General features: G+C 41.2%; 1 non-coding gene across 1 annotated transcript; it reads right to left on the reverse strand.

Annotated features, from left to right (window-relative positions):
• Positions 1-358: 358 nt before the first annotated feature.
• LOC112765764 (small nucleolar RNA R71) lies at positions 359-466 on the reverse strand. Its single transcript, XR_003183901.1, has one exon. It is a non-coding gene; the product is annotated as a small nucleolar RNA R71 (small nucleolar RNA).
• Positions 467-8592: the final 8126 nt, after the last annotated feature.

The following is an 8592-nucleotide window of genomic DNA, read 5'->3' on the forward strand; positions in this document are numbered from 1 at the left end:
GGGTGACTTTACTGCACCTACTCCCAACTTCTATGGGAGAAGCATCTCTATCCCTGCCATTGGAGCAAACAACTTTGAGCTTAAGCCTCAATTAGTTTCTCTAATGCAACAGAATTGCAAGTTCCATGGACTTCCATTGGAAGATTCTCATCAGTTCTTAGCTGAATTCTTGCAAATCTGTGACACTGTCAAGACTAATGGGGTTGACCCTGAGGTCTACAGACTTATGCTATTCCCTTTTGCTGTAAGAGACAGAGCTAGGATATGGTTGGACTCACAACCTAAAGAAAGCCTGGACTCATGGGAAAAGCTAGTCAATGCCTTATTGGCAAAGTTCTTTCCACCTCAAAAATTGAGTAAGCTTAGAGTGGAAGTCCAAACCTTCATACAGAAGGATGGAGAATCCCTCTATGAAGCTTGGGAAAGATACAAACAATTGATCAGAAAATGTCCTTCTGACATGCTTTCTGAATGGAGCATCATAGGTATTTTCTATGATGGTCTCTCTGAACTATCCAAGATGTCTTTGGATAGCTCTGCTGGAGGATCTCTTCATCTGAAGAAGACGCCTACAGAAGCTCAAGAACTCATTGAAATGGTTGCAAATAACCAATTCATGTATACTTCTGAAAGAAATCCTGTGAACAATGGGACTAGTCAGAAGAAAGGAGTTCTTGAGATTGACACTCTGAATGCCATTTTGGCTCAGAACAAGATATTGACTCAACAAGTCAATTTGATTTCTCAAAGTCTGTCTGGAATGCAAAATGCACCAAGCAGTACTAAGGATGCTTCATCTGAAGAAGAAGCTTATGATCCTGAGAACCCTTCAATGGAAGAGGTGAATTACCTAGGAGAACCCTATGGAAACACCTATAATTCTTCATGGAGAAATCACCCAAATTTCTCATGGAAGAATCAAGAGAGACCTCAACAAGGTTTCAACAACAATAATGGTGGAAGAAACAGGTTTAGCAATGGCAAGCCTTTTCCATCATCTTCTCAGCAACAGACAGAGAATTCTAAGCAGAACCCCTCTGACTTAGCAACCATGGTCTCTGATCTAATCAAAACCACTCAAAGTTTCATGGCTGAAACAAGGTCCTCCATTAGGAATTTGGAGGCACAAGTGGGACAGCTGAGCAAGAAAGTTACTAGACTCCCTCAAAGTACTCTTCCAAGCAACACAGAAGAAAATCCAAAAGGAGAGTGCAAGGCCATTAACATGGCCGAATTTGGAGAGGAAGGTGAGGCAGTGAACGCCACTGAGGAAGACCTCAATGGGCGTGCACTGACCTCCACTGAGTTCCCCAATGAGGAACCATGGGAATCTGAGGCTCAAAATGAGACCATAGAGATTCCATTGGACTTACTTCTGTCTTTCATGAGCTCTGATGAGTATTCTTCCTCTGAAGAGGATGAGTATGTCACTGAAGAGCAAGTTGCTAAATACCTTGGAGCAATCATGAAGCTAAATGACAAGTTATTTGGAAATGAGACTTGGGAGAACAAACCTCCTTTGCTCACCAAAGAACTTGATGACTTGTCTAGGCAGAAATTACCTCAAAAGAAACAAGATCCTGGGAAGTTTTCCATACCTTGTACCATAGGCACCATGACCTTCAAGAAGGCTCTGTGTGACTTAGGGTCAAGTGTAAACCTCATGCCTCTCTCTGTAATGGAGAAGCTAAGGATCTATGAGGTGCAAGCTGCAAGAATCTCACTAGAGATGGCAGACAATTCAAAGAAACAAGCTTATGGACTTGTAGAGGATGTTCTAGTAAAGGTTGAAGACCATTACATCCCTACTGATTTCATAGTCCTAGAGACTGGGAAATGCATGGATGAATCTATCATCCTTGGCAGACCCTTCCTAGCCACAGCAAAGGCTGTGATTGATGTTGATGGAGGTGAACTGATCATTCAAGTGAATGAAAAATCCTTTGTGTTTAAGGCCCAAGGATATCCCTCTGTCACCATGGAGAGGAAGCATGAAGAGCTTCTCTCAAATTAGAGTCAAGAAGAGCCCCCACAGTCAAACTCTAAGTTTGGTGTTGGGAGGCCACAACCAAACTCTAAGTTTGGTGTTGAACCCCCACATTCAAACTATAAGTTTGGTGTTGGGAGGTTCTAACATTGCTCTGAGTATCTGTAGGACTCCATGAGAGCCCTCTGTCAAGCTACTGACAATAAAGAAGCGCTTGTTGGGAGGCAACCCAATGTTATATTTTATCTATTTTCTTTTGTTATTTTATGTCTTTTGTAGGTTGATGATCATGAGAAGTCACAAAATCAATTGAAAAAGCAAAAACAGAATGAAAAACAGGAAGAAAAACAGCACACCCTGGAGGAAGAACTTACTGGCGTTTAAACGCCAGTAAGGCTAGCAGTTGGGCGTTTAACGCCCAGTCTGGCACCATTCTGGGCGTTTAACGCCAGAAAGGGGCACCAGACTAGCGTTAAACGCCAAAAAAGGGCAAGAACCTGGCGTTAAACGCCAGAAATGGGCACTAGCCCGGCGTTTAACGCCAGAATTGGCTCAAAACGTGATTTTGAATGCCATTTGGTGCAGGGATGACTTTTCCTTGACACCATAGGATCTGTGGACCCCACAGGATCCCCACCAACCCCACCACTCTCTCTCTTCTTCACCCATTCACCAATCATCTCAATACCTCTTCCCCAAAAACCCTTCACCTATCAAATCCCATCTTTCTCTTCACCACTCACATCCATCCTTCATAAAACCACACAACCTCCTCCATCTCCTCCATTTTTCTTCTTCTTTTCCTCTATTCTTCCTTCTTTTGCTCGAGGACGAGCAAACCTTTTAAGTTTGGTGTGGTAAAAGCATTGCTTTTTGTTTTTCCATAACCATTTATGGCATCCAAGGCCGGAGAAACCTCTAGAAAGAGGAAAGGGAAGGCAAAAGCTTTCACCTCCGAGTCATGGGAGATGGAGAGATTCATCTCAAGGGATGCACTTTCCTCCACAAGACTATTGGGAGCAACTGAACACCTCCCTAGGAGAATTAAGCTCCAACATGGGACAACTAAGGGTGGAGCACCAAGAACATTCCATCCCCCTCCATGAAATTAGAAAAGATCAAAGAATCATGAGAGAGGAGCAACAAAGACAAGGAAGAGACATTGAGGAGCTCAAGCACTCCATAAGACCTTCAAGAGGAAGAACAAGCCGCCATCACTGAGGTGGACCCGTTCTTTAATCTCCTTGTTCTTTATTTTCTTGTTTTTCGAAATTTCATGCTTATGTTATCCTATGTTTGTGTCTTATGATCATTAGTGTCTTAGTGTCTATGCCTTAAAGTTATGAATGTCCTATGAATCCATCACCTTTTTTAAATGAAAACTGTTTTTATTACAAAAGAACAAGAAGTACAGGATTTCGAATTCATCTTTAAAACTAGCTTAATTAGTTTGATGCGGTGACAATACTTTTTGTTTTCTGAATGTATGCTTGAACAGTGCATATGTCTTTTGAATTTGTGGTTCATGAATGTTAAAATTGTTGGCTCTTGAAAGAATGATGAAAAAGGAGACATGTTACTGAGGATCTGAAAAATCATAAAAATGATTCTTGAAGCAAGAAAAAGCAGTGAATACAAAAAAAAAAGGGAAGGAGAAAAACGAAAAAAGGAGAAAAAGAAAAAGAAAGAAATAAAGTTGTGATCCAAGGCAAAAAGAGTGTGCTTAAGAACCCTGGACACCTCTAATTGGGGACTCTAGCAAAGCTGAATCACAATCTGAAAAGGTTCACCCAATTATGTGTCTGTGGCATGTATGTATCCGGTGGTAATATTGGAAGACAGAGTGCTTTGGGCCACAGCCAAGACTCAAATAAGTAGCTGTGTTCAAGAATCATCATACTTAACTAGGAGAATCAATAACACTATCTGGATTCTGAGTTCCTAAAGAAGCCAATCATTCTGAATTTCAAAGGATAAAGTGAGATGCCAAAACTGTTCGGAGGCAAAAAGCTACTAGTCCCGCTCATCTAATTTGGAGCTTAGTTTCATTGATAATTTGGGGTCTATAGTATATTCTCTTCTTTTTATCTTATTTGATTTTCAGTTGCTTGGGGACAAGCAACAATTTAAGTTTGGTGTTGTGATGAGCGGATAATTTGTACCCTTTTTGGCATTGTTTTTAGTATGTTTTTGGTAGTTTTAGTTGAGTTTTTAGTATATTTTTATTAGTTTTTAATTAAAATTCACTTTTCTGGACTTTACTATGAGTTTGTGTGTTTTTCTGTGATTTTAGGTATTTTCTGGCTGAAATTGAGGGACCTGAGCAAAAATCTGATTCAGAGACTGAAAAGGACTGCAGATGCTGTTGGATTCTGACCTCTCTGCACTCGAAGTGGATTTTTTGGAGCTACAGAAGCCCAATTGGCGCGCTCTCAACGGCGTTGGAAAGTAGACATCCTGGGCTTTCCAGCAATATATGATAGTCCATACTTTGCCCAAGATTTGATGGCCCAAACCGGCGTTCAAAGTCACCCTCAGAAATTCCAGCGTTAAACGCCGGAACTGGCACCTAAATGGGAGTTAAACGCCCAAACTGGCATAAAAGCTGGCGTTTAACTCCAAGGAGAGTCTCTACACGAAAATGCTTCATTGCTCAGCCCAAGCACACACCAAGTGGGCCCGGAAGTGGATTTTTATGTCATTTACTCATCTTTGTACACCCTAGGCTACTAGTTCTCTATATATAGGACCTTTTACTATTGTATTTTTCATCTTTGGACATCTAGTTCTTTGATCATTGGGAGGGTGGCCATTCGGCCATGCCTAGACCTTGTTCTTATGTATTTTCAACGGTGGAGTTTCTACACACCATAGATTAAGGTGTGGAGCTCTGCTGTACCTCGAGTATTAATGCAATTACTATTGTTCTTCTATTCAATTCCGCTTGTTCTTATTCTAAGATATTCATTCGCACTCAAGAAATTGATAAAATGTGATGATTATGTGACACTCATCATCATTCTCACTGATGAACAAAGTGACTGACAACCACTCTTGTTCTACAAGCAAACAAGGCTCTAATGTTTATCTCTTGGGTTCTTTAACCGGAATCTTCGTGGTATAAGCTAGAACTGATGGCGGCATTCAAGAGAATCCGGAAGGTCTAAACCTTGTCTGTGGTATTCTGAGTAGGATTCAATGATTGAATGACTGTGACGTGCTTCAAACTCCTAGCAGGCGGGGCGTTAGTGACAGACGCAAAAGAATCAATGGATTCTATTCCGGCCTGACCGAGAACCGACAGCTGATTAGCCATATGCTGTGACAAAGCATAGGAACATTTTCACTGAGAGGATGGGAGGTAGCCACTGACAACGGTGAAACCCTACATACAGCTTGCCATGGAAAAGAGTAAGAAGGATTGGATGAAGACAGTAGGAAAGCTGAGAGACAGAAGGGAAGGCATCTTCATTCGCTTATCTGAAGCTCTCACCAATGATATACATAAGTATCTCTATCCTTATCTTTATGTTTTATTCATCATCTATACCCATTTCAGTCTGCCTGACTGAGATTTACAAGGTGACCATAGCTTGCTTCATACCAACAATCTCCGTGGGATCGACCCTTACTCGCGTAAGGTTTATTACTTGGACGACCCAGTGCACTTGCTGGTTAGTTGTGCGAAGTTGTAGTGATCACAATTTCGTGCACCACTGTGCTCCTCTTGAATCTCTACTTTCTTATTACATTCATCCAATCCTTCTTACTCCTTTCCATGGCAAGCTGTATGTAGGGCGTCACCGTCGTCAATGGCTACTTTTCATCCTCTCGGGAAAATGGTCCTATGCGCTGTCACTGCATGGCTAATCGTCTGGAGGCATCACCGTTGTTGATGGCTACATCCCATCCTCTCAGTGAAATGGTCCAAATGCTCTGTCACAGCACGGCTAATCATCTGTCGGTTCTCAATCAGGTTGGTATAGAATCCCTTGATTCTTTTGCGTCTGTCACTAACGACCAGCCTTCAGGAGTTTGAAGCTCGTCACAGTCATTCAATACCAGAATCCTACTCAGAATACCACAGACAAGGTTAGCCTTTCCGGATTCCCATGAATGCCGCCATCTATCTAGCTTATACCACGAAGATTCTGTGGGGGAATCTAAGAGATATGCACCCAGCCTAAAGTAGAACGGAAGTGGTTGTCAGTCACGCGCGTTCATAGGTGAGAATGATGATGAGTGTCAGGGATCATCACATTCATCAAGTTGAAGTACAACGTATATCTTGGAATAAGAATAAAAGAGGATTGAATAGAAAATAATAGTAATTGTATTGAAACTTGAGGTACAGCAGAGCTCCACACCCTTAATCTATGGTGTGTAGAAACTCCACCGTTGTAAATACATGAGTGAAAGGTTCAGGCATGGCTGAATGGCCAGCCCCCAAAACATGATCAAAAGACCGAATGGTCAAAAGATGACTAATACAATAGTTAAATGTTCTATGTATACTAAACTAGCTACTAGGGTTTACAGAAGTAAGTAATTGATGCATAAATCCACTTCCGGGGCCCACTTGGTGTATGTTTGGGCTGAGCTTGATCTATCCACGAGCTGAGGCTTTTATTGGAGTTGAACGCCGAGTTATAGCGTGTTTCTGGCGTTCAACTCTGGGTCGTGACGTGTTTCTGGCGTTTGACTCCAGACAGCAGCATATACTTGGCGTTGAGCGCCACTTTACGTCGTCAATTCCCGAATAAAGTATGAACTATTATATATTTCGGGAAAGCTCTGGATGTCTACTTTCCAACGCCGTTAAGAGCGCGCCATTTGGAGTTCTGTAGCTCCAGAAAATCCATTTTGAGTGCAGGGAGGTCAGATTCCAACAGCATCAGCAGTCCTTTTGTCAGCCTTTTTTAGAGTTTTGCTCAAGTCCCTCAATTTTAGCCAGAAATTACCTGAAATTACAGAAAAATACACAAACTCATAGTAAAGTCCAGAAATGTGAATTTAACATAAAAACTAATGAAAACATCCCTAAAAGTAGCTTGAACTTGCTAAAAACTACCTAAAAACAATGCCAAAAAGCGTATAAATTATCTGCTCATCATTAACTAAGTTAACGTGGTAGTTAATGTAGAAGAAAAGGGAACTCCAATGTTAAGAGAAAACGTGAACACCACTAACGTTGGAGAACTTGGCAATGATCCACGTTAAGAGTCACGTTAACTTAGTTAACGTGAACTCTAACGTGGAAGAGGAAAATAAAAGCCAACGTTAGTGACACTCACTTTTGTCACTAACGTTGGACCAACTAGCATTGCCTACGTTAACTCTCATGTTAAGACTATTAACGTGAAAGTTAACGTGGAGTTAAGATCAAAGAGCCAACGTTAGTGACACTCACTTTTGTCACTAACGTTGGAAGATGGCATCACTACTATGTTAAGAGCCACGTTAACTTAGTTAGCGTAAGTTCCAACGTAGAGAATGTGGCATTTGGAGCGTTAGTGACAAAGGTGAGTGTCACTAACACTCTCGAAGGTGGATCACACCTACGTTAAGAGTCACGTTAGCTATACTAATGTGGACTCTAACGTAGGAACAAAGGGGCACTAAGCAACGTTAATGGGAAAAGTGATTCCCATTAACGTTCGCGAAGGGGTACAAGCCAACATTATTGGGAAAAGTGAATCCCAATAACGTTGGCCAAATTTTGAGAAAGCAACGTTAGTGGTCACGTTAAGACCACTAACGTTGGATTTAACGTGGATGTATGAGGTTGGAACGTTAGTGGAAAAAGTGAATGCCACTAACGTTCTCGAACCCACAATGGCAATCAATGTTAAATCTTACTAAATACCCAAAGCCTAATTCATATTTCTCTGCAAGTTGGGCCCACTAAAGATGAGAACTGCTTCAACTCAACATCCAAAGCCCACATCCAAGACTTGAAGAACTCACTAGAAGATCAAGAGGAGTAGTATATATAGGAGTAGTTTTGAACTATAGAGAAGCTTGGCACTTTTGGAAACTACTCTCTATAGATTTACTTTTCTGCACTTTTAGCATGGATTCTTCTTTTCTGCCATTTTTCATTTCTAGAGATATGAACAACTAAACCCCTTTCATTGGGTTAGGGAGCTCTGTTGTAATTTGATGGATCAATTATAGTTTTCATTCTTCTTCTTCTTTCTTTTCTCTTGATTTTACTAGAAAGCTTTCGATCTTAATTCAATTGGTTAGTTGTCTTGGAAAAGAAACTCTCCATAATTGGATCTCCTTTAAGCCTTGGAAAAGGGATGAAGAGATCATGCTAGAAATGCTTTCTCATGTTGGACCAAATTGGGGTTTGGGCGGATATAGTGACATGTAATCCTCCCAACACTTTGATTTGGAAATACATGTGGTATAATCAGTGACCATACTTCATCTCTTCCCATGAGCAATTAAATCAAGGAATTGGGCAATTGTTCAAGCTTAGAGAGATTGGATTGCCAAGGAATTGGGATTCAATCACTTAAGATTGCCAAGGAGATCAATGAATGCATTGATTGAGGAAGAGATGAGAATGAACTTGATCCAGAGAATGCAACATCTCC

This window comes from Arachis hypogaea, chromosome 2 (genome assembly GCF_003086295.3).
Source record: "Arachis hypogaea cultivar Tifrunner chromosome 2, arahy.Tifrunner.gnm2.J5K5, whole genome shotgun sequence".
In the NCBI taxonomy this organism is placed as follows: domain Eukaryota; kingdom Viridiplantae; phylum Streptophyta; class Magnoliopsida; order Fabales; family Fabaceae; genus Arachis; species Arachis hypogaea.